The following is a 26,024-nucleotide window of genomic DNA, read 5'->3' as shown; positions in this document are numbered from 1 at the left end:
TCACGGTCTCACAGGATGGAATTCTCCCCCACAACACCACCTCTAGGAATTCACCTCCAGGGTGCCAGCCAAGCACGCACGCACGCACGCACAAGCTTGTTCAATGCAACAGTGGGGTCCACACCAAAGGCTGGGGTGACCCAGATCCAGGTCCCGAGGACGCTGGGTAAGTAAGTTACAGTGCAGAGCGGCAGCCTGCACCCCACATCCCAGACCACACCGCCAAAGTGACATGCACACCAGGCAGAGCAGTCTGGCTGGGAAAGCATGTATATATATACACACACGGGACTATTTTGGGAGGACCACGAAGCAAAATGGGAGCAGTGGTCAGCTTCGAGGAAGCATGTGACTGGGAAAGGGGCGGGACACGTTTCCCACACCGGGTCCACCCCAGCTTTTCATACTGCTGCTTGTGAATAAACTGGATTTTTTTTAACTAATGTGCATGATTTAAAAAAATCTTTTCAGCGGAAGCATTTTCTTCATTCATAGCTGATGTGGGAGGGCCCAGCCCACTGTGGGCCGTGCCAACCTGGGCAGGTGGTCCTGGGCCAGTGGGAAAGCGGCCTGAGCAAGCCAGTAAGCAGCATTCCTCCGAGGTTCCTGCCTGACTTCCTTGACTATCAACTGTGATTGGGGTGTGTGAGTCCAATAACCCTCTCCTCCCTGAGCTGCTTTTGGTCATGGTGTTTATTACATCAGTAGAAGGTCAACGAGGACGTGTGGGTTTTGGTGATTGGGAGGCAGGTCCTCAGGTCTGTATGTGACTGCTTACCCACTGGGCCATCTCCCTAGCCCATGAATTGTATTTCAAAACGAAACAAAAATGGTGTGTGTGTGTGTGTGTGTGTGTGTGTGTGTGTGAGAGAGAGAGAGAGAGAGAGAGAGAGAGAGAGAGAGAGAGAGAGAGAGAGAGAGAGAGAGCAAGCGCCGGGCGGTGGTGGCGCACGCCTTTAATCCCAGCACTTGGGAGGCAGAGGCAGGTGAATCTCTGTGAGTTCAAGGCCAGCCTGGACTACCAAGTGAGTTCCAGGAAAGGCGCAAAGCTACACAGAGAAACCCTGTCTTGAAAAAACCAAAAAAAAAAAAAAAAAGAGCACTGGCTGCTCTTCCAGAGGACCTGACTTCAATTCCCAACACCCACATGGTGGTTTACAACCAGCTAACTCCAGCCTCAGGGGATCCAATGCCCTCTTCTGGCCTCCATGGGGGCACTGTATGCAGTGTGTTACCCAGATGTACATACAGGCAAAACACCCCTACACACAAAGTAAAAGAAATGTAAAGAAAAAGTTGGTGTGGTGGTACAAACCTTTAATACCAGCACTCAGGAAGCAGAGGCAGGAGGATCTCTCTGAGTTTGAGGTCAGTTTGGTCCACATAGTGAGACCCCGTCTCAATAACAACAACCAAAAACAATTCACCCTGCAGCCCAGGAGAGGACAGAATCAATGGCCCGGGAGCTTGGCTGAGGATGTCCTCCCGGCACACAGCAGGGACAGTGTGGCTGTGACCTGGAGTGTCACGCTAAGAGGGCACAGGCCGCAGGCAGCGCGGCTGGCAGAACCCTGCTGGGCGCTCAGATGAGGTAGCAGGTGGCGTGAGGAAGGTCCGGTACCGACTTGCTCCGTGACTCTGGGCAGTGGCCCCTCTGGGCCTTGCTGGGAATGACTTGACTTCAGAATTAGCTGAGTGACTGGAGAGTCGTTAGGAATGTTTGCTGCCCTTCCAGGGGACCTGAGTTCGGCTCCCAGCACCCATGTCAGGTGGCTGATAACCACCTGTAACTCCAGGCACCAGACCCACACACCAATATACACAATACGCATGATTAAAAATAAAAAGTCTTAATTACAAAAAAAAAAAAAATGAGATGAGTTAGCAAGCCCAGGCCACAGCAGACCCTAGGCCCTCTGCATTCCAGCCACTCTGGGTGGTACCCGCATGGGATTGTGCTTAGAAGGGAGGCAGGCAGGCTGAGACGATAGAAGAGGAGTGTCAAATGAGCCCCCAGACACACACACACACACACACACACACACACACACACACACACACACACAGAGGCAGGAGGAGGCTCCCCCTACAGAATGCCACGTTCTTCTTAATGACAGGGTCGTTTCTGTCAGGGGTCAGGAAGTGGGTGTGACTGGCATCTGGCACTTCCTGTGACACGCCCCGCAGACTCCTAAGCTGAGCAAAAGGCCACCACACCCAGTTTCCCTGTGGCCTTTCCTCACCAATATCAACCCGTGGCAATCACCAAGCCACATAGAGACGCAACCCCACAGGCTCAGGGACGCCACTGTGAGGAGTCTGTCCGGGGTCACGGGAAAAGCATGACAGGGTTCTGGGAACAGTCATTCCAAGGTGACCAGCGGACCAGCAGCCAGCGCTGCTTCAGGCCATGGGGGTCATGAGGACAGCCAGTAAACACCAGGGCTGCCTGTCCTGTGCTGGGTACCTACTGAGCAGCAGCCGGGGTGGGGGGGTTGGGGGTGGAATAAGGGCCAGGCAGGTGGGAGACTCTGGGGTCAGATGCCCACTTGGCTGGACTGAAGGGACACACACAGCTGGCCCAGCATGCGGTCTGTGCAGAGTTGAGGGGGCTCTGGTAGAGAGTGTAGCATGGGGGGATGGACACAGAAAAAGGAGCCTGCCCACCAGTGTGCACAGGCACCTAAAGCCGGGGGGTGGGGAGCAGGGGGGGCAGAGGAGAGGGGAGGCTGCTGGCTGCTCTCCTGCCCAGCATCATGGGAACCCCTGCTTCCCCAGCCCCCTGATGCTGGGGCTGAGATATGCACCAGCAGCTCCCCACTTTCCTCTCTCTCAGCCTCTCAGAAACCCCCTTCTCCCCCATCTCCTTCTGGCTGCTGGTCTGTGTCTCTTGGGAACCCTAACTAGGAGCCCCTGACGGGAAAGGGTGCCTAGGACTGGGAGCCCAGGGTCCAGATCCAAGTCCATTTTCTTTTATATCACTCACTATTGTTGTTGTTGACAGGTCTTAAGTAGCCCAGGCTGCCTCAAATTCACTTCATAGCGGATGACGGTCTTGAATTTCTGATCCGCCTGCCTCCACCTCCCCAGTGCTAGGATCCCTGGGCTACCACACCCCGTGGATAGTTAGCAGGACTTCTGCACGCTGGCAAGCGTGCTCGGCTGAGCTACAGCCCCAGACACTGATGTGAAAGTGGTGTTGACATCGGTCTTGGCTGTCACCAGCTCATAGCTACTGAGGGTCCACTCTGTGCCAGCTATGGTCTCCATGCTTTACACATACTTCACCTACACTTAAAGACGGAGAAACTGAGGCATGAGGCAGAGGAGATGGCACATCCAGGGCCACTGAGGTGGTGACTGGTGGAACTGGGCCCAGCCCTGGCTACAGATACAGTCCCCACCACTATTCTGGTCCCTTCTGAGCCCCGCCTCCCCAGGAGGTGAGGAGGAAGCCAGAGGCAGGGATGAGGCCAGGGTGTGTGTGTGCGTGCGTGCGTGTGTGCGTGCGTGTGTGTCGCTCAGAGAGGGGATGCAGCAGGCCAAGGTCACACAGCAAGGCAGAAGACTCTAGGCTGGCTGGGTCCTCCTCTGTCCCTGCTCCCTGGGGTCCAGCCTAGCACTGCAGTGTCCCTTCTTCAGACCTCCTGGTCAGCCAGAGCTGCCTCGGGTTCCACACATGCCCAGTGGCTCCCAGCATTCTCCTCCTTTAGAGTGGGCAGGGCAGAGAAGTCTCTGCTGGGACACAGTGCAGTATAAGACATGGGCTCAGAGGTGAGGTGCTGTGTCCCCTGCCCCGCCCCCCGCCCCTCTTCTAGACCAGGAGCCTCCTCTGGTTGTGCTCCCTCAAGTCTGCTGCCCCTCGTCACTCACCCCAAACTCTCCTCACCCACGCTCTCCTCACCCCCTCCTGCAGTGCGGGTTCAGGTTGGCAGTGCACTGCCCACGGGCCACACAGGACTGAAGGAAGCCTGGGTTCAAATCAGAGCTCTGCCACTTCTCAGCTGTGGGACCTTGGTGGGTTACTTCAACTACCCATGCCTCAGTTTCCTCGTTTGAGAAGCTGAGGGGGTGCATACCACCCATCCCGGGGCAGATAGAGAATGCAGTGGGTCACCAACACAGTGGGCAGAGGCAGCCCTTGCTCCATGGCCAACACCACTGAGTCGGCTAACATCTGGAGCTCCTTCTGAGCTGCTGGGTTCATCGAGGACCCCCAGGTCCTGGTGGGAAGGCAGTCCCAGAACTGGCTTCCTCTTCTCTTTGGGCCTAGAAATCAGGCCTGGGCTGGTGCAGGGGCACACACCTGTTACCCGGCACTCACTGTGCAGGCAGGAGAATCAGGAACTCAAAGTTGTCTTCCCTATATAGCTAATTTAAACCAGCTTGACCTACGTGAGACCTCGTCTCCAAAAAACAAACAAATGCATCTGACCCCATTTCATCTGCCTGGAGGTCCCCAAGGGACTTCTTTTAGAGATGAGAGATCCACAGACATTGGCCCCTAAAGGAAACAGGAGGTACCAGGGAGACCCAGGCCCCAGTGGGCACTGACTGAGCAGCCGGGAGCTTGGTGGACCCCGCCAGCAGAAAGGGTTAGAGGGTAGATGCCCAGAGGCCAGCCTCCGACCTGTTCTTACCCCTACCCTAGCCTCCACACGCGAGCTGAGCACCGGCTCTCCCCTCTCTGGACCGTCACCCCCAAACACAGCCCCATGCTCAGCCTACTCCCAGCCTGGTGAAGGACTAACATGTCCAGCCCCACAGATCCACAGAGCTTCCCTGGGTGAGCTGTTGCTGGATGGGACGGCACAAGATGCCCCCGACGCCTTAGGGTACACACATTCCGGTTAGACGTGACGGTATGGGAAGGCCAGGCCCCAGGTGCCTAGAACTGCACAGTAGGAATGAGGCTCAGCCTTCACCCCAGGCCTTAGCTCCAAGCATGCGCGCGGGGCGCAGGGACCCATGGGATTTTAGCTTCCCCTTTTCGTCTTAGGTTCCCGGGGTCTCTTCCTTCCCAACTTTGTCTCAAGGCAGAGTGTGGGGAGCCTTAAGTGAGTACCGAAAGGTGGGGAACAGCCGTCTGCCCCTGCTCTGGATTCGTCCCCTTAGCCAGTGATCAAAAGCCAGTGCCCTCTCTAGGCACCTGTCTGTCCAGTCTGTGTGTCCTGAGCCCACGCATCCACGGCCACCCTGAGCAGAGGCAGAGCCACCGGCTATGTGGGTGTGGGTAACACTCCTGGTAGGGACATGATGGGTTTTCCCCACAGGATGGCACCCAGGCGACAGGAAGGAGGGAGTATTGGCTGTCTTGGGTGGCAAGATGGAGCGTGGTAGGGGCAGCTGCAGCAGCTTGCACATTCCAGCCCCTTGGGGGAGTCACACCGCCATCACAGCCTGGACCCTTGGACCACTGCCCAGGTAAGGACACTGCCCTCCCGCGTGGGACCAAATCCCAGAGCCCTGCTAAAGCGCGGAAGCTCGCCAGCCCCTGAGGCAGGGACTCTGGCTCTCAGGACAGAGGTAAGCGGCAGTGGGGGAACTGAGTCTGCGGGAATGACGTTCTAAAGGGGTTGGGCGGGCAAGAAACCAGAGGACGGGCAAGTGACAAAGTATGTTGACATACAGTGCTGTGGAGAAAGGAGGCCTGGAAAGGGGGCAGGGAACCTCGGCTGGGCCAGGACCAATGATATGCAAAGCAGGATGGTCACAGAAGGCCATTCTGAGGTGACATTTGAATAAAGACCCAAGGGAGGTAAGGAAGAGAGCTCTGAGGAGCATCCAGCCAGAGGGCCCAGCCAGAGCAAAGGCCCTGAGGTAGAATCAGTGGCATTTATGGCTTATGTGGTTGCAGCAGACTGAGTACAGGGAGGGAAGGGAGGGGTCCGGGAGGCGTGGAGGGGCCAGGTGGAGGATGCAGATGACTTACTTGGGTCTTCCAGGTCAGGAGACCTGAAGTTTTCTCCCAGTGGCAGTGGGAGCCACTACAAGGACTGGGGAGAGGTGGGGTGTGGTCTGGCTTTTATCTCTAAGGTCCCCTACAGTGGGACAAGGGGAGCAGAGCCTCTTGGCTCACGGCTGGGGGGCAGGACACTTGGAGAGGGGTCACAGGTGGGGGAGAGAAGGTGGGTGTGGAAATACTGTGACCGGAACCAGGAAGAGTTCTAGTGGTTGAGATATTGATGACAGGAGTGGAGGGGTGACTCTGGAATTGGGGGCTGGGTAGCTGACATACACATGGACTGGGTGGAGCCCAGGCTTCTCTCAGCTCCGGGCTTTTCAGTGGCGGGGCCTCCCTTGGACTCTGTTGTGTGGGAGAAACTCCTTGGGAAAGGGGGTTCTCGGCCTGGTTTCCAAGCAGGTGGCTTGGCTGCAGATAACTGGGGATGAGCAATATATCCCGGGGGACTCTTCCTGAATCTAGTGGCAATGGAGTATATAGCAAACATCATGCAAAAACTGAACCCTGTCAAGAACCGGGGTTGGGGGGGGCGGCACAGACAGGGCAGGAAGCGGGGAGTGGAGGTCAGACGATGGGCAGGTGCTGGCTAAAAGACCCTGTCTTCCAAATAAGCCCTGCTGGGGGACCAAGGTGGCAGCTGACAGCCCCGAGGCCCATGAGCCTGGCTGCAGAGGGCAGGGCATGCATGCACCCCAGCTCAAGGCTTCCCTGAGGGAGGAGGGGGGAGAGCTGCACCCCCTGACCCCGTTCTTCCCAGCCCACTCGTGCGCTCCTACCTCCCAGGCCCCTGCCTTCAAGGCGTGAATCTGTGCCCACACTCCCAGACTGTGTACTTGACATTTGCAGAAATCAGCACCCCCATAACCTACAGCAGGCTCCCACCATGCAGCCGGGCCTTCTCTGAGTGCCCAGGGGAAGGAGGGGGACCCACACTTCGTGTAGAACCAAGCAAAGAACTCAGTCAAACAGCCAGGGGGTGCTGGGCACAGAGGTAGGGCCCTAGCCCACTCTCGGGGTAGGGTTTCCTGGCTATCCCTGCTCAGCCCCTGCTCAGCTCCTCCCCAGTGCTCCACTCTGCTCCCTCCTCCTCCTCCGGAGCAACAGCGGCAGCTTCTCCGCAGTCTCCCTGCTCCTCCTGTAGCAGTGAGCAGGTCCCCGGGTGCACCGCTGCAGAGGGACAGCGGGGGGGGGGGGCGAGCTGGAGGGGGGGGCCGGCCACAAGCACACCCTCCCCAGCATGGAGATCCCTGGCTGGCTGGGGGTTGGGTCGGGAGCCCTTTGAGAGTTGCAGGGTCATCCCATCGGCCAAAAGAACGCGGAGCGGGAGGGACCGAGCTGCCCTGACTCGGAGCCCAATGTACAAGACCACCCAGGAGTCACCCCAGAGGTTCTGGGGTCAGACGGAGGTTTGTGACAAACAGCCAGAGATCAGCAGATCCCCGGGAGTGGGGGCGGGAGACAAGCGCGCTTCTCTCCACGCCTAGCCCCTCCCTGTCTGGCATCAACCTGGGGGAGCGCAGCACCGTGGTTAGCCGCCCCGAGGCCATTGAGCCCACTGCCTCCGGGGAGTGGGACAGCTCTACCGAGTCACACCTGTGGTGCAGACAGGGAAGGCAGTACGGAGGAGAGACACGACGACAGACAGCGGACAGTCCCAATGCGGTGCAGAGAGCAGGTCCCTGGCCCCCCGAAGCCCCTCGGACCTGCATTTGCTACCAGGTGAGACCAGCCAGCAGGTCGCTGGGTCCCCACTCTCCATGCAGACTTCTCCAGACCCCCATCGCCTACCTGAGCCTGGCTGGGCACCACGCTGGGGACAGGTGGGCTCTGACTGCCCCGGCTGGGCCAAGCCAGGGCCGGAGGAGCTGGTTGGTCACCGGCTCCGTGGTGGGAGTGGGGCGGGGGCCTGGCGCCGGGCTCGGGGCTCCGTCCTCGGGGTCCCCTCTGGCGCGCTCTGGCTCCGGAGGCGACAGCGCCCGGACTGCAGGAGCCAGCTCCCTGCCCCCACGCGCCGGCCTCCCCCTTCCCGACCCGCCTCCTTCCCCAGCCACCCACCGCCCGCTGCTCGTTTCTATGGCAACCGGGTAATGCTGCGCACAGATGTCCTCCCTGGGTGGACGGCAGGGGACGCCCTCTTTCTGCACCACGCCGCCGCGGTGACCCGCGAAGACTCCCGCATCTCGCATCTCGCCTTTTCGCTGCCAGCACCCTGGGTCGCACACCCCCTCCTTGGCTGCCAGCCTCCCTGCAGGGCACGAGGTGCTCCTGCTCCAGCCTTCACACCTCATCTCACGCTGAGCTGCTCAGCAAGACATTTCAGAAAACTTGATCACCCAGGCTCAGTGACCAGACCCCCCAAGTCCTGCTAGGTTGACTGAAATACCCACACACAGCCCAGCGCTCTAAGAGTTCAGACCCATTATACAGATTCATGTATTTGTGTTCAAGACGATCTCACTGTGATGCCCTAGCTAGCCTGAGCTCACTGTGCAGATTCATAGAGATCTTCCTGCCTCTGCCTCTGGAGTGCTGGATTAAGGGCAGTGTGTGCCACCATGCAGCCTTATTAAAAGTTAAGTATAATTTTCTTTTTCGAGACGAAGTTTCTCCATCTAACAGTCCTGGATATCCTGAAACTCGCTCTGTAAACCAGGCTGGCTTCGAACTTACTGAAATCCACCCGAGTGCTGGGATGGTAAAGGTGTTTACCATCACCGCCCAGCAAAAGTAAGGATAATTTTTTAAGGCAGGTGTGTGTGGAGATTAGTGGCCAATCCTCAGGAACGTTGAGACAAAGTACTCCACTGAACCTGGGGCTCACCAGTTGGGCTGGACTGGCTGGCCATGGTGCCTGGGGACGGGGGGCCCCTCTTGTCTCCACCTCCCCAGTGTTGGGGATATACCGTTGTGTTGCTGGTTTTTATATGGGTGCTGGGGATTTGAACTCAGGTCCTCAAGCTTTTGAGGCAAGCATTTTACTGACTGAACCATTTTCATGACCCTTAGATTTTTTTTTTTTAAGATACGGTCTCTCTTCATAGCCCTGGCTGTCCTAGAACTCACTCTGTAGACTAGGCTGACCTCAAACTCTGCCCTGAGTGCTGGGATTAAAGGCATGGGGCTCCATTCCCGGCTTGAAGGTTTATTTTATTTGTGCCCGTGCCTGCAGAGACTGGAGGCATTGGATCCCGTGGAGCTGGAGGTACGTCCTTAGACATATATTCTACAGAGATAGAAAAAGAAAGGGTCTAATTTAGATTCACATGTGTTCCCTGACCACATGTGAAGACCAGCGGTCTTCCTCGTTGGCCAGCGTGAGTGACTAGTGTTTCACTAGGAGAACAGGGTCACGTGTGTTCCCTGACTAGCAGACCAGCAGTCTTCCTCATTGGTTGGCGTGAGTGGCTGGTGTTTCACTAGGAGAACAGGGTCACGTGTGTTCCCTGACCACATGTGAAGACCAGCAGTCTTCCTCGTTGGCCAGCGTGAGTGACTAGTGTTTCACTAGGAGAACAGGGTCACGTGTGTTCCCTGACTAGCAGACCAGCAGTCTTCCTCATTGGTTGGCGTGAGTGGCTGGTGTTTCACTAGGAGAACAGGGTCACGTGTGTTCCCTGACTAGCAGACCAGCAGTCTTCCTCATTGGTTGGCATGAGTGGCTGGTGTTTCACTAGGAGAACAGGGGAGGAGTCAAGTTTTCCAAGAGGAGGAGCACAAGAATGACGTCTTGTGAGCCCAACAGTGGGTGGTTAGAATGAAGTCACTGGGAAAAGCAATCTCAAAAGGAACAACATGGGGTCAATAGACTAAGAGTCTGGCCCTAGGATGAGTTTTATAAAGACAATAAAGTTATTTGTAAAGGACACAGGATACTGAAAATATATATATATATATATATATATATATATATATATATATATATATACATATACATATGTATTCTGAAAAACCAAACCAAACCAAACCAAAACCAAAAACATGCCAGGCGGTGGTAGCACATGCCTTTAATCCCAGCACTCGGGAGGCAGAATCAGGCAGATCTCTGTGAGTTTGAGGTTAGCCTGGGCTACAGAGCAAGATCCAGGACAGGCTCCAAAACTACACAGAGAGCCCTGTCTCGAAAAAACAAAAACAAACAAACAAACAAACAAAAAAAAACCCACAAAACCTTTTTGACATTTTTAATGTTTTAGATTTATTTATTTATTTATTTATTTATTCATTCATTCATTCATTCATTCATTGATTTATTTTTGAGACAGGGTCTCTCTGTGTAGCCCTAGTTGTCCTGGATCTCACTCTGTAGGCCAGGCTGACCTCAAACTCACAGAGATCCGCCTGCCTCTGCCTCTTGAGTGCTGGGATTAAAGGCGTGTGCCACCACTGCCTGGCTTTGTTTTTGATTAATTTATTTTTATTTACGTGTATAAATGTCTTTAAAGATTTATTTGTTTGTTTGTTTGTTTATTATGTATGCAGCATTTGTCCGCATGTGTGCCTGCAGGCCTGAAGAGGGCACTAGATCTCATTACAGATGTCTGTGAACCACCATGTGGATACTGGGAATTGAACACAGGACCTCTGGAAAGGCAGCCAGTGCTCTTAACCTCTGAGCCATCTTGCCAGTCCCATACTTGCTTACCTTACGTGCGTGTAAGTGCACACGTGTGCACATGCCCACCCCTATGTCGTGGTGAACTGGAGGTCATAGGGCAGCTTGCAGGAGACAGTTCTTCCCCTCCACCACAGGGGTTCTGCAGCTAAACTCAGGGGACCAGAGTCGGCTGCAAGCACCTTTCCCCACTGAGTCATCTCACCAGCACCCCCAACGAGTCTCTTTGTTTTTCATTTTGGGGCAGGGGCTCGATAAGTTGCCCAGTCTAGCCTGGCTTTGCCCTCGCTCCGTAGCCCAGGCTGGCCTTCAGCGTTCCATCCTCGTGAGGGAGGGGATCACAGGTGTGCATCCCCAGGCCCTGGTTCTTCATGATAACAACAGCCTCATCCACGTTTGTCACACAAGTCCCTCTCAACCAGACCACGGCTGCCAGTCATAGACTGCAGGAACACTATGGCACTGGAGATGTTGGCACAAGGCGGCAAGTCCCCCGTGAGCTAGAGGTCTCAGGCTGCCCCACCAGAAGAACACAGGCCCTCTAGGAAACAAGCTCTGAGACTAAGTCATTTTCCCAAGGTGATCAAGTCAAGGAAGGGCTGGGCTGGGGTTCGAACCCTCTGCCCGACAACCTTTATGATCTTGGTGGTTGCGTTATGAAAGGCTTAACTGGAAAAAAATGGCAACCGCCACGGAAAGTCTGTAAGGTTCATAGCCAAGTTCAGTCCTTATCCTCGGATCAAAGGCAAAACCGAGAGACACTGTGTCTGAAGGGTGGGTCAGTCGAGTGGTGGGCACGAAATGACCTCTGAGGTAACATGTAGCCTTGGAATAAGTCCACCGCCAGCTGTTCTCAGGCCTGGGGGGTAGAGGTGCTGGGTGCTGAGGAGCACAGGCTGTCTGGAGGGGCTACGGCTGGGGGATGGGAGGGATCGCGTTCCCAGGCGCTGTAAGTAGAGCCCACCCGTCAGTCCCCAAGCCGAGATCGTGTTTCTTCCAAAGAGAGGCTCCGTCCAGGGACACTGAGACAGCTGCCCCCTCCAGTGGGCTTGCCCCAGCCCATCTGCTGCCAGGCAGACCCGAGTCCTGCCTTCCCACACTCAGCTACCAGACGGACCCCGTGGGAGAAGCAGACCCCTCCCGTCACCTCTCCACGGACAGCATCCTTCCCGCGCCACCCTCCCGTTAGCCCAATCTGGCCCAATCTGGTCTGCTGCTGGGAAGACCCCAGTCTCTTGCAGCTCTAGTTCTCCCAGGACTGACCTTGGCCCTTGCCCCCACCCCTTTGTCGGGACAGCATGGACAAGGACAGGGTCACGCCTAGGCCGCAAAGCAGCTGCCCTCATGCCCTGCCATAGCCGCGTCTCTCACCTCTGCTGTGTCTTCTTGCCCAGCCCCCAAAGCACTCACTGCCTCTGCCCCCACCCTGGCACAGCCATCCACGCGTCCCCCAGCACCAGGGCCTATGCAATCGGGGCTCATTAGCTGCTGCTTTGCATATCATTTGCATACTGTTCCCTTGACTGTCAAAATGCCAGAACCCTCCTCAAGCCCTGAGCAGCTCTGCAGAAATACAACAGACAGAGCTCCCCGGGGGTCCACATAGGAGGCTGAACACTGGGCACTGGGAAGCGAACAGACTGAAGCAGATTCCAGAGCCCCTCAGGCCCAGAGGAGGGCACTGGACCCGAGTGAGCAACCTGCTGAGTCGGGCAGCAGACACAGGACTTTGCAGGTATGGAAACTGAGTCTCAGAACCGCTAAGGCTGCACTGCTTATGATCTGGGTCCAAAGCTGGGGGTGAAGGTCAGTGGGAGACATGTGCCTAAGTAGGTATGAGGGTATGGTTTACACACACACACACACACACACACACACACACACACACACACGGAGACAGACACAGAGAGAGCAGTCATCATCTGCATTACCCATCAAGACATGTAGGGCTCTGGTCCTCACCCCAGGTATCACACATCAGAATCTGTATTTCACAAGAGCCTGGAACTTCGTGTGTGAGACTCACGATCCAACACATAGCTGGAAGATGAAGCTGGCACCACACCGAGCTGTGTCTCGATAAATCCTAGACCAGTAGCCAGGCAGTGGTGGTGCACGCCTTTAATCCCAGCATTTGGGAGGCAGAGGCAGGTGGATCTCTGAGTTTGAGGCCAGCCTGGTCTACAAAGTGAGTTCTAGGATTTAGAAAAAAAAAAAAAATTCCAGGCCAGTGCCTTGAGTATGTTTACCAAATATTTCCTGAGCACCTACTATGTGCAGTCTACTCTGGGGTCAGGGGTAGTAGATAACACACAGTAGATATCACAGTAGATAACTAGCCAGACACCATCCATAAACTTAATGACATTTCATGCCAAAAGGGGAGGTACACAATAAATAATGTCATTTCAAGTGCTAGTCTGTGTTATCAGGAAAATAATGTTGGCTAAAAGGAAAGTGTGAGTAGGAGGCACACACACACACACACACACACACACACACACACACACGAAACACTCTACCATTGAGCTACACCCCCAGGCTACAGCCTCTCAGTGAAGAGGTGACATTTGAGCAGACCTAAATAAAGGGAGAGAGGGAGATGTGTGAGGACTTGTGGGAGAGGTGTTTCTGGCAGAGAAAACAGAAAAGGCGAGTGTCCTGAAGTGGGAGGGACCCAAAACTGGTGAATGAGTGGATGGATGGGTGTAGGGATGGGCAGATAGGTGATGATTGGATGGATGAATGGATGGATGGATGGGATGAGTGAATGGGTGGACAGATGGATGTAGGAGTGGGACAGTGGGTGGGTGGATGGATGGATGGATGGGCCAGGTGTGGAGATGTATACCTTTAATCTCAGCACTGGTGAGGCAGAGGCAGGTGAATTCAAAGCCAGCCTGGCCTACGTGGTGAGTTCCAAACCAGGCAGGGCTATATAGTGAGACACTGTCTCAAAAAAAAAAAAAAAAAAAGTAGATAGATGGATAGGTAAAGGAGAGATGGGTAAATGGGTAGATGGGTGGGTAAGTGGTTGCCTGGATGACTAGATGCATGAGTCAGTAGATGGGTAGATTGGTGGGGGAGGTGTGGATGGGTAGATGGATGATGGGTGGATGAGTGAATGAATGTTTAGATAGATGAATGGATGCATGGGTAGGTGGGTGGGTGAGTGAATGGATGGATTAATGAGTGGATGCATAGGTGGGTAGATTAATAAATGGATGAATGGATATATAGATAAATGGATATATAGATGAAATGATGAATAGATGGATCAGTGGATGGACAGATTGATGGGTGGATCAGTGGATGGACAGATGGATCAGTGGATGGATGGATGGATGCATAGGTGGGTAGATTAATAAATGGATGAATGGATATATAGATAAATGTATATATAGATGAATTGATGGATAGATGGATCAGTAGATGGGTAGATGAGTAGATGGATGGATGGGTGGCTGGAGGATGGATGGATGGATAGATGAATGGATAGATGGGTCAGTGGATGGGTGGATGAATAGATGGATGGGTGGGTGGAGGATGGATAGCTGGATGGATAGATAGATAGATGATCAGTGGATGGGTAGATGAGTAGATGGATGGATGGATGATGGATGATGGATGGATAGATGGATCAGTGGATGGGTGGATGAGTAGATGGATGGATGGATAGATGGATCAGTGGATGGGTAGATGAGTAGATGGATGGATGAAGGGTGGGTGGGTGTCAGAAAGAACTACCCAGACTGAGAGCAATAAGGGCAATGTAACAAAAGAGAGAAGCAGGGCTTCAACCCTACAGAACCTTGTCAGTCATACTGAACATTCCAATTTATTCCAACAACGGAAGGAAGCCTGCTGAGTACTCGTCAGTCCCGGCCCTGAGGAAGGTCTGAAACTGGGGCAAGAACCCACGACCCTGAGATTAAGAGTCTCATGCTCTACTGACTGAGCTCGTGGTGCACGCCTTTAATGCCAGCACTTGAGAAGCAGAGGCAGGTGGATCTCTGTGAGTTCGAGGCCAGCCTGGTCTACGAAGCGAGTTCCAGAACAGCCAGGGCTACACAGAGAAACTCTGTCTCAAAAAACAAAAACAAAAACAAACAAACAAACAAAAAGATAAGAGAGGAGGAGAAAAACAGTAAACTTGAAGACAAAGAGATGGAAATTACTCAAAGCTCAAAAAATATTCAGTCTTGGGGTTCGAGAGATGGCTCAGAGCTCAAGAACATTGGCTGATCTTCCACAGGTCCTGAGTTCAATTCCCAGCAACCACACAGTGACTCACAACCATCTGTAATGAGATCTGGTGCCTTCTTCTGGCATGCAGGCAGACATACACACATGCAGGCAGAACAATGTATACTAAATAAATAAATTTTAAAAAGAGAGAGAGAGACTTTTAAAAAAAGAAAAGAAAGAAAGAAAATATTCAGTCTGAACAACGGAGAAAAAAATGGGCTTTGGGAAGGGGAATGGACAGAACCTCAAGAGGCTGTGTGACCATCATTAGAGATCCAAGTGTATGTTGTCTGAGTCCAGAAGGAGGGAGGAAGGTGAGAGCTGAAGAAGTGTTCAGAAAGAGGACACAAAACAAACACCCAAACTGATAAAATCGCCAACACCACAGAGCACACGGCAGGGGTTCTGGAGAACCAGAAAACGTGGGGTGTGAACGTGGCACCTTGTCTAACGGAAAACAGACAACCGTGGCTGCTCAGAAGACACTGTGGGACTCCACAGAAGCGGCTGAAAGAAAAGCCTGTCACCCACTCACCCGTCGGTGACTTAGGGTAAGGTCTCAGTGAAGGACACCGAGGGTCAGAAGCAGACCTGCCTGAGGACAGCGGCTGGAGGAGGCCCCTGGAACCTGAAGGAACAGGAGATAAGCTTCGGAGCAAGGTGGAGATGACAGGCTAGGCTTCTGGGGAATTTTCTAAATTGTGAGTTGAAGTAACAATTATCACGTTGTTACCGCCTTGTCTCCAAGCTTCTCACAGTGTGGCAGAGGTATTTAAATCAGCATTCAGGGCTTTAGAGTCTGCGTAGGTTTTCTATAATTCACCTCAAAAAATAAAGACACCCAAGTGACGAGAGGGTAAATACTAAAATATACATTGAAGTCACTGGGGAGGCAGAGGCAGGAGAATCTGAGTTCAAGGCCAGCCTGGTCTACATAGTGAGTTCTAAGACAGCCAGGGCTACATAATGAGACCCTGTCTCAAACAAACAAGTCAATCCCCAGTTTCCTTAATACCGCAGCTTTGGCTACCAACAGGACCTTCCTGCACCACCAAGTCAAAGGGACAGCACTAAGAGAAACCACCGGAGCACACAACACAAGGCTGGGTGTGGCTCACCTGCCAGAGTGCTGGCCTAGCATACATGAAGCCCCGGCTTCCATCTCCAGCACCCCAGCAAAACAGGAGTGCTCAGGAGACGGAGGCAGAAGGATCAGAAATTCAAGGTCATCCTTGGCTACACAGTGAGTCCAAGGCTAGCCTGGGCTATATAAGACCCTTTCTCAAAAGGAGTTAAAAAGAAAAAAAGGCTGGGGGGCGGCCTCAGCCATTAAAGGCTAAAGTTCACAACCAAAGAGTAAAAAGAAGGAAGGGGGAGGGGAGGGAGGGGACAGAAGGGGAGGGAGAGGAGGGGAGGAGAAGGGAGGGGAGGGGAGGGAGGGGGAAGTGCAAACATGTCCAGTGCCCGGGGTGATGGAGCCCAAGGAACATTCCTGCACATCACACTCCAGTCTCCTCTGTTGTGACAGGGGCAGAGACTCAGTTCTTTGACAAAAAGAAAACAAACAAACAAACAAACAAACACGATCCCCCAAGTGTAAAACTCACACTTAGGGATGCAGCAGCCTCCACCGTCATGAGCTATATTTAGAGATGACACTCCCCTGCTCCGATAAAAACAGCATTAGCAGTAACCCGAGGCAAACTGAGCCCAGCCTGCCCGCCCCCCCCCCCCCCGCAGGAGGAGAGGGCTGGGGGCTGTGCCTTCGATCATGCCGACCCCCAGGCACCCTGAGACCGGCGACTCCTGCATCTAAACTATTCTGCTAGTTCTGCTGTTGCAAGGGGGCGGTGGGGCAAGGCAGGAGGGGCACCAAACTCACGCGTGGAGGTCAAGTCTGTGCCCCACAGCCCTTCCTCCGCTGCCGTCCCGACCGGGTCCCCAATGCATGTGGGAGAGGGCACCAGGGTGTGGCCCAGTGGTATGCATGTACTTAGCATGTGTGCGGGAGAGCCTGGTTCCGTCTTCAGTGCAAGTCACATATGGGGGTGACAGGGGGCACACACACACACACACACACACACACACACACACATATGGGTAGGGGGGAGTACAGGGGGCACACACACAGAGACTGGTCTCCAGCAAGGTTGTACACACACATATGCACACACACATACACACACACACACACACACACACACACACACACACACACACACACACGGGTAGTGGGAGGTACAGGGGGCGCACACACAGAGATTGGTTTCCAGAAAAGTTTCTTGACTCAGCACTGGTTGACGCATGGGGCTGTCCTGGCACTATGGGACCTGAGCAACATTTCTGGCCTCCCTCTACCAGGAACTAGCAGCACCCACCTACAGACATGTTAAAAACATGCAGACATTGCCAACTGTCCCCTGGGAGCAACTAATCCCAGACTGATGTGGCCAAAGCTTTTCAGCAGAAGTGGGCACTTGTTAAAGCATAAACAACAGGCTGCTGCTGTGGCTCAGGCCTGCCATCCCAGCTTGGGAGGCTGAGGCAGGAGGATGGCTAGTTCAAGGCCTGCCTGGGCTACAAGAGATGAAAGTCAGACTGGATTAACTCAATGAGACCCTGTCTCAAAACAAAAACTAAAAAGCAAGTTGAGCTGGTGGTGGCCCACACTTTTAATCCCAGCACTCAGGAGGCAGAGGCAGGAGGATCTCTGAGTTCGAGGCCAGCCTGGGCTACAGAGCAAGTTCCAGGACAGCCAGAGATAACACAGAGAAACCCTGTGCTGAAAAAACCAAAAACCAAAACCAAAACAAAACAAGAATAAGTGTCCTTAATGGCTGAACCATCTCTCCAGCTCACCAAGGAGCCCTGGCCACACCTGGCTTTTAAAGGTGGGTGCTGGGGACTTGAACTCAGGACCTCATGCTTCTTTCACTTAGCACAGTGTCTTCCATGTCACCCGTGCAGTAACATGTATCAGCCTTGTCAGGGCTCGGTAATATTCCATGTTATATGCACACCATGTTCTGTTTATCCGTTCATCCGCTAATGAACAGCAGAGCTACTTTTACCCTTTAGCTGTTGGGAACAACGGCACTTTGGGCCCAGTATCGATCAGTCTCTCTTTAAAAGGAGTCTTTGAGGGGCTTAAAGTTTTCAGTACCCAGAAATTGAATTGAAAACAAAGATTTAAATTCCTGGATCACATGGAGGACCAGCTGCTCGCCCGCCCTGATGGCGGTGCGGCTTTCTAGTCCCATGCAAGCAAGGCACAGGGTCCCAGTTTTGCAACATCCTCTCCAACAATGACCATTTTCTATTTTTAGGCTAATGGCCGTTACCAGTGAGTGTGAAGTGGCATCTTGTTGTGGACTTGATTTGCATTTTGCTAGCGATTACTGACCTTGGACACTGTTTCACCGGCCATCTGCATGTCTTCTCAGGAGAAATATCTATTCAAGCTCCTTTCCTGCTTGTTTTGGGTTTTATTTTTGCAGAGCTGGGGGTGGAAGCCAGGGCCTTGCGAGTGCCCAACCATCCAGCTACAATCCTTTTTACTGTTTTTTATTTTTATTTATTTATTTTTTTGAGATAGGGTCTCACTCTATAGACCAGGCTGGCCTTGAACTCAGAGATCCACCTGTATCTGCCTCCCAAGTGTGCACCAACACAGCCCTGCTAAAAAGTATTAATTTTTATTACGTTTCTGTGTGTCTATGTCCAGTGTGTGTGGATGCCCAGGGAGGGTGGGAGAGTGTCATTCCCCTTGGAGATGAAGTGCCAGGCTGTTGGAGCCGCCTGGTGTGGGGGCTGGGAAGAGATCACTGGCAAGAACAGCCGGTGCTTCCAACCGCTGAGTCGTCTCTCCGGTCCTATATGCTCATTTTCTTGCTTTTGTTTTGAGACAAGGTCTAACTATGCGGCCCTGGACGGCCTAGAACTCACAGAGATCCTCCTGCCTCTGCCTCCTGAGTGCTGGCATTAGAGTTGGGAGCCACCACGCCTCATACCCGGCTGCATGCCTGCTTTAAACCGTTGTTGAATCATGTACATTCTGTATAGCTGGGCACAGTGGCTCACGTCTGTAACACCAGCACACAGCAAAGGCTGGAGGATAAAAAATTCAAGGTCGGCCTAGACAACCCAGTGAGTGCCACAGCACACACGTGGAGGTCAGGAGACAATGTGCACAGGGCGGTTCTCTCCTTCCGCCATGTGGGTCCCTCCTGGTGGGGGGGGGGCAGTCTTCAGGCTCGTCAGGAAGCGCCTTCACCTGCTGAGCCACCTCGGGGGGCCCAGCTGCATTTCTGCTTTTAGTTTACTTTCCTAATATTTTACTTTTAACGATTTATTTATTCTGTGTATATGAGTGTGTTGTCTGTGTGTGTGTGTGTGTGTGTGTGTGTGTGTGTGTGTGACTTTCGTAGGGATTGCTGAGGTGCTTTCTGGAGGGCCTGTCCACGTTATATCCGCTTGACACAGGGAACCGTGGTCTGGATGCTGCTGATTCTGCCATGCAGCATGTCGGGGACCCACTGCTCTGTGGATCTAGGGAACCTGGGGCCTCCAGGGAAATGTCTGCAGCAGGGCTGTGATCCCAGCACCCTCATCCAGCCCCGGCAGACACATCATCACACAACTAGACAGCAAGCCCAGGCGGCCTGGCACATCCAGCCTGCTGTGAGGCTGACTCCTGTAGAGCTCCTGAGGACACCGGCTGCAGCGGTGACTCACCCTGCCAGCCTCCTGGGACAGCCTCAGAGGGACAGTTTCCTTTGTCCTCCCAGCAGCCCCCCAAGGTACAAGAGAACATAGCATCAGATTTACAGAAGGGGAAACTGAGGCCAGTCTCCTGTGTAAAATGGTGAGTTATCAACAGAGACCCTCTGACTGAACTACAGATTGCAATCCAGGATGAACTGGTTTGCCTCAGCCTCCATCTTCCAGAAATGCCTCAGGACTGGCTCTGCCCACTTCCAGAACCCACCCCTTTCTCTTTCAAGGCTCTGTTCAGAAGCTGGACTGTGGTTAGTGAGGTCAGAGCTTCTGCACCCCAATGTACTGGGGGCTCCCAAGCCTCACCAGGCCTGGGTCCCCAGAGTCTAACTGCACACTCTTTTTACTTGTAGCTCAGGCTGGCCTTGAACCCCTGTTCCCCCTGTGTCTCTCTCCCAAGTGCTGGGACGAAAGGCTTGCACCCACACAGTGGCTCCTGACCACCCGTAACTCCAGGTCCAAGGGAGGCAACCTTCTGGCTCTCCATGGACGCATGGTACACAGACATACATGCAGGCAAAACACTCACACACATGAAATGAAATAAATAAGCCTTCAAAAACGTAAAAATAAATAAATAAAAAGGCCAACTGTCGTAATGCACACCTTTAATTCTAGTATTCTGGAAGTGGAGACAGACAGATCTCTGAGTTCAAGGGCAGCCAGAGCTACATGGTAAGACCCTCTCTTAAAAATAAGTTAATTCATTAACTAACAGTAAGATAAAATAATAATAAAGGCCATAAAACTACGCAGTTGAAGCACCATGAAGTACCTCCGGGGCTGGAGAGCCATCTCTGGAGGAGTTTACACACTGGCCACTGAGTGGTGCTCAGCCCCCTCCCCAGGGGGTCCCATCTCCTCCAGAACCACACCCGGTGACAGCCCGAAGCGTTGTGGGTTTACACACCAGGCCTCCCGGTCCCACTGGACCCCGTAAACCCCATGACTTCAGCGATGGCAGCCCCACTTCCTCAGGTGCCGTGGCCAGCCCAACAGGGCTCATCCTGCTGGCGGACTAACCGCCCCCAGGCTCCACAGAGCGAGCCTGAAGCAAGGCCTCGCTGCCCACAGAGGTTTCTGAGGAAGGGCTGTTACTTTGGGCAGAAGTCTGTGGGTGGGCGTCCCTGGTATCCCCTCCCTACCCTGTGCTGACAGGGAGAGACAGCGCCACCACGGTGCTGCAGCTCGTCATTGGCCCGGCCCTTGGAAGCTTCCTCAAGCAGAGTGAACTGTTACCAGAGCAGAGACTTCCCACAGCTAGAGAAGGACCGCAGGGGATGCTGGGAGTGCCTGGGAGTGCCCTGCCAGGGCACCTGGTAGATGTGGGGTCACAGCTCAGTCCTTCCTCTGGGTATTGCCCTTGGCTAAAGGGAAGAGCCTGGCCCATGGTTCCCTTCTCCCTGGGGACAGCCTGTGCCCTGTGACTGACCAGTGAGGAGGTATAAAGACCTGGCCCCCATCTCAATATGGGACAACTCTCAGGATTGGCCTGGGTCAACTGAGGCCTCCTACTGTGTCTTCTGCTTCAACACAATCCAACCTCACTAGGTCCTATGAGCAACTTCCTGCAGCTAAACCTCCTGTCTCCAAACCTTCTTCCCCCACCCCCACTCCCCCAGGCCGGGTTCTCTGTGTAGCCCTGGCTATCCTGGAACCCGCTCTATAGACCAGGTTGGCCCCGAACTCACAAAGATCCGCCTGCCTCTGTCTTCCGAGTGCTGGGATTAAAGACGTGTGCCACCAGGCACTGGCTCAGCTAAGACCTTAACATTTTAGTACCTGCACACTGGTGACAAGCTTTAACTGTGAGGTTGGAGGGGACAAACCGCCACACAGGGGATGTGCCCCATCCTGAGACCCCTCCAAACACCAATCCTGCCCTTCCTGGCCAGTTACCACCTCCCTACTGTTTTCTCATCTGCAGAGCAGGGATGGTGGCGCCCACGTCCCACGGTGGCCGTGGGAGGTCGTGGAAGATGCCTCATAGCACCTTTCTCCCCCAATCTGACAACCATGCTACCTATTTTGAGAAAAGGGGAGCAGCCAAAGACAGTGCCCCACATTGCTCCCTGCTTTCTGGTCCCTGTCCCACCATGCTCTGCCTCTTTCCACAAAACAAAAGATGTTTCTTCCGTCCCCCATTGAGAGAGACTGTCCTTTCTCCCATGTAAAAGAAAAAGGGACCAGGGGTGGTGTTTTAGGCCTTAAACCACATCCAGACACAACAGACATACACACACACATACACACCACACCACAAACACACACACACACACACCACACCACACATACACATACACCACACACATACACACACCACACACATACACACACACATACACCACACATACACACACACACACATACACCACACACACACATACACCACACACATACACACACCACACACATACACACACACACACACCACACATACACACACACACCACACATACACCACACACAGACACACACACACACACACACACACACACACACACACACACACAACTCATGTTTTGCCCAAGGAGGCCAAAAGCGGGCGTCAGATCCCTGGGATCTTAAGTAAGGAACTGTTCTGAGTCACTCTGTGGGTGCTGAAGATCAAAAGTAACAAGTGCTCTAAGCCGTGGAGACACCTCTGCAGCCTCCTTTTATTTTTAAGACAGTGTTAGGGTGGCTTAGTTAGGGTGTCTATTGCTGTGATGAGACACCATGACCACAGCAACTCTTATAAGGGAAAACCTTTAACTGGGGCTGGCTTACAGTTTCAGAGGTTCAGTTCATTATCATCATGGCGGGACATGGCCGCATGCAGGCAGACGTGGTGCTGGAGAAGGAGCTGAGAGTTCTACATCTTGATCCGCAGGCAACAGGAAGTAAACTGTGTCTACACTGAGCATAGCTTGAGCGTAGGAGACCTCAAAGCCCGCCTCCACAGTGACACACTTCCTTCAACAAGGCCACACCTACTCCAACAAAGTCACACCTCCTAATAATGCCACTTCCTATGAGCTTATGAGGTCAATTACATTCAGACTCCCACATAAGGTCACAGCTAAAGTGATCAGAAGCACAGACAGCTCCCCCAGCCTCCCCCAACAGGGTCTCCCCTATCTAGAGCACCCTGCACCCAGGAGGCACAGACATCCCCCAGCCTCTCCCAAAAGGGTCTCCCCCACCTAGAGCACCCTGCACCCAGGAGGCACAGACATCCCCCAGCCTCTCCCGACAGGGTCTCCCCTACCTAGAGCACCCTGCACCCAGGAGGGACATCTGTCACAACTGACCACCCCCCACGAAGGCATCATCACTTTCCACGCTCACAGTCTGCTGGGGTTCACACTGGTGCGGCAGAGTCCACAGGTTTTGACAGGTGTGACGATGACGGGCGTCTGCTGTGACAGGACCACACAGAGTGGCTGTCTTGCTCTGAAAGGTCTGTCCACCCAGCCCGTGCCTGTTAAGCTCCTGGCACCATTGCTCTCTCTAGTGTCTGCAGACTTTCCTTCCCTTGGCCCTCATACAGCCACAGAGCCTTCCCAGTGGATCACTAATTCTGTAATGCATTTGAGCTTCAGCCTTGCCCTTCCAAGCCTTAATGGCTCCAGTCTTTGAGTGCTAAACAGTTGTCTGGACAAACTGCCCACTACTTACGAACTTCTTAAGGGCATCCTGACGGCTTCTAAGTCCTGGCACTTCCTTGACATTTGTAACCCACCACGGCGTATTAAGGCCCCAGGAGTTCTTCTGTAAAGAAAACTCTTAACTGGGTGTGGCAGCCCATGCCTGTCATCCCAGCCCCTGAGAGACAGAAGCGGGAGGAGGGGAGTTTGAGGCCAGCCTGGGCTACATGAGACCTTGTTTCAAAAGTAAAGGAGGGGTTGGTGAGTGGCTCAGCAGGTAGCGGCACCAGCTGACACACATCTGCCGACCCGAGTTCAATCCCTCGGACCCCCGTGGTGAAAAGGAGAAGTAACTCTGTCCTCTGACCCCACCTGGATGCCATGGCGGGTATGTGCACATGCATACAAATAAATTCAATGTAATTTTAAAGAGTGATAAAGCTTTTATATATTTTTTTTAAAAAAAAAAGGGGGGGCTGGAGAGATGGCTCAGAGGTTAAGAGCACTGACTGCTCTTCCAGGGGTCCTGAGTTCAATTCCCAGCAACCACATGGTGGCTCACAACCATCTGTAATGAGATCTGGCACCCTCTTCTGGCCTGCAGTCATACATGCTGTATACATAACAAATAAATAAATCTTAAAAAAAATTAAAAAAAAAAACAGGCATGGGTTTGGACATACCTCAATTGGTAGGGTCCAATTTATGCTGCTCACCCAGCATGCATGAGGTCCCAGATTCTGTCCTGAGCACCAGAGAAGCTGGGCGTGGGTGACACACGCCTGTGCACACTGGAGGAGCCAGGAGCAGGACGATCGGGTGTTCAAGGTCATCTTTGGCTACACGGTGAGTTTGAAGCCAGTCTGGGATACATGAGACCCCGTTTCAACAGAAAAGAACAAAACCCCCTCACATAAACGTTCCCTGACTGTTGCCAAGGGGGCAGAGCCCTTGAGGGCGCCCCCGCACCTCAGGCAGCTTCCGCCTCCACTGTCCCGGCCTTGTGGAGCAGCGAGTGGTCAGAGCGCCGTGGGAGCTGGACAGTGGGGGACAGGGAGAGAAGGGGCTGGAGAAGAGACTCTAGGGAAGGCGCCATCCGGTTTCTCCTGCTCACGCCCATCTCCCGGGCAGCCTGGCTCTGCCCTGATTCCCTCCTCAGTATCTCAAGACTTGATTCCTGCGAGTCTGGCTTGAAGCCCCTGGCAGCGGCCAGCCATTCTCAGCATCTAGGACCCTATTGTTGGTCCAGCCCAGCCCACTGGGCTCACCAAGCCGCGTGTGCCCAGGGGAGAGGAGGCACCAACCACGCACCTGAGCATGGGAACATGGGAACAGGGTAGAGGTGAGGCCGGGACCTTGTGACACAGGGAGGATCCATCAGAGGAGCCCGCCAAATAGGGCAGGTGAGATGGCAACCAGTCACCCAATACCCAGCTCGGGCAGGGCAGGGGGGCTGGAGCCTGATGGGGCCGGTGATAAGGAGACACCGGATACCCTGCTGGAGGAAAGGGGGGTGGGGAGGAGGACGGCAGGAGGAAAAAGGCCTCAGCACAGTCTGGCACTGGAATCACACACTCCTGAGGGACTGTGGCTGGAAGCATGAGGCCCCGCTGTGGCTCAATCTACCCATCTGCAACTGGAAATGGAGGCCTGGGGCTGTAGCTCAGTGGGGGAGCACTTGCCCAGCATACTGGGCTCTGGGTTGTATCCCAGCACTGTAAATAAATAAATAAATAAATAAATAAATAAATAAATAATAACATAAAATAAAACAAGGCCAACCAAGCAGCCGGGGGACTGTAAACTGTGAAGGAGCCCAGCAGAGCGCCCAGCATGAGGCTGTCACTGGGAAGCCGGGCTGCAGACGCTCTGCAGGGGAACCGGGGTGCTGGGCAGAAGCACCAGGTAACAAGGACAGAGCGTGTCCTTCACTTCTGAACAGGCAGCACTCAGACCACGCTCAACACTGACTCATTCAGCATCTGGTGCAGTGAGCACACAGCTGGGAGCCGGCAGCCTCCGGCCTGGAAGGACACACTAGGCAGAGCATGCCACCCACAGAGCCACATCCCCACCTGACATTTTAAGACAGGGTCTCCTACAGCCCAGGCCGGCCTGGAACTCGCTCTGTAGTAGAGGAGGACCTTAAACTCCCGACCCTCCTATATCCATCTCCCAAGCAGGAACCTGGCTTGCTTGCTTATTTATTTATATATTTATGTGTTTGTTTGTTAATTGTTTTTTTCCAGACAGGGTTTCTCTGTGTAGCCCAGGCTGTCCTGGAACTCACTCTGTAGACCAGGCTGTCCTAGAACTCACAGAGATCCACCTGTCTCTGTCTCCCGAGTGCCGAGACTAAAGGCGTGGGCCACTGTGCTGGCTGGGGCCTTTCTTTGTTTACAGGGCTTGTGTTTCATTCTGAGTGGCAGGGAAGTCACTAAAGAGTTGCAGAGAACAGGGATAGTTCCTCAGCTCAGGAGGAGCCGGCAGTCCTGAGGTAGCAGCCCGGAAGGAAGGAAGGAAGCATCTGGTGGAGGCTGAGAGGAGGTCGGGGCAGGGTGTGGATTCTGGGGGTCCTGAGGGCGGAGCTGAGATGTTTCCTGCAGCTGGCAGCACCAGGGGACAGATGGACCCAGCTGCCAACTCACAGAGGACAGAGGGCCTCTGGACAGCAGGGTGGCACTGCAGTCAGCAGAGGCAGGCTGTGGCCTGTTCAGACAGGGCAGATGGCTGCTCACCAAGGAGCGAGAGGAGGCAGAAGACACGGAGGAAAGGGACCCAGGGCCTCAGCCAG

General features: G+C 53.8%; 1 protein-coding gene across 2 annotated transcripts in view; it reads right to left on the bottom strand.

Annotated features, from left to right (window-relative positions):
* Pacsin1 (protein kinase C and casein kinase substrate in neurons 1) overlaps nt 1-26,024 on the bottom strand; it is a 45,734-nt gene that overhangs the window by 9,923 nt on the left and 9,787 nt on the right. Inside the window, exon 1 of one of the 2 annotated variants that reach the window (XM_028888364.2) lies at nt 7,754-7,845. The exons of the other annotated variant lie outside the window; for it this stretch is intronic. The gene's annotated coding sequence lies outside the window, so the exon portion shown is untranslated. Of the gene's footprint in view, nt 1-7,753; nt 7,846-26,024 lie in introns of those variants that run through there. 2 annotated transcript variants of the gene reach the window in all.

Source organism: Peromyscus leucopus, chromosome 16_21 (assembly GCF_004664715.2).
Source record: "Peromyscus leucopus breed LL Stock chromosome 16_21, UCI_PerLeu_2.1, whole genome shotgun sequence".
Classification (NCBI taxonomy): domain Eukaryota; kingdom Metazoa; phylum Chordata; class Mammalia; order Rodentia; family Cricetidae; genus Peromyscus; species Peromyscus leucopus.
Note: the sequence above shows the minus strand (reverse complement) of the source record. Positions and strands in the feature narration are given on the sequence as shown.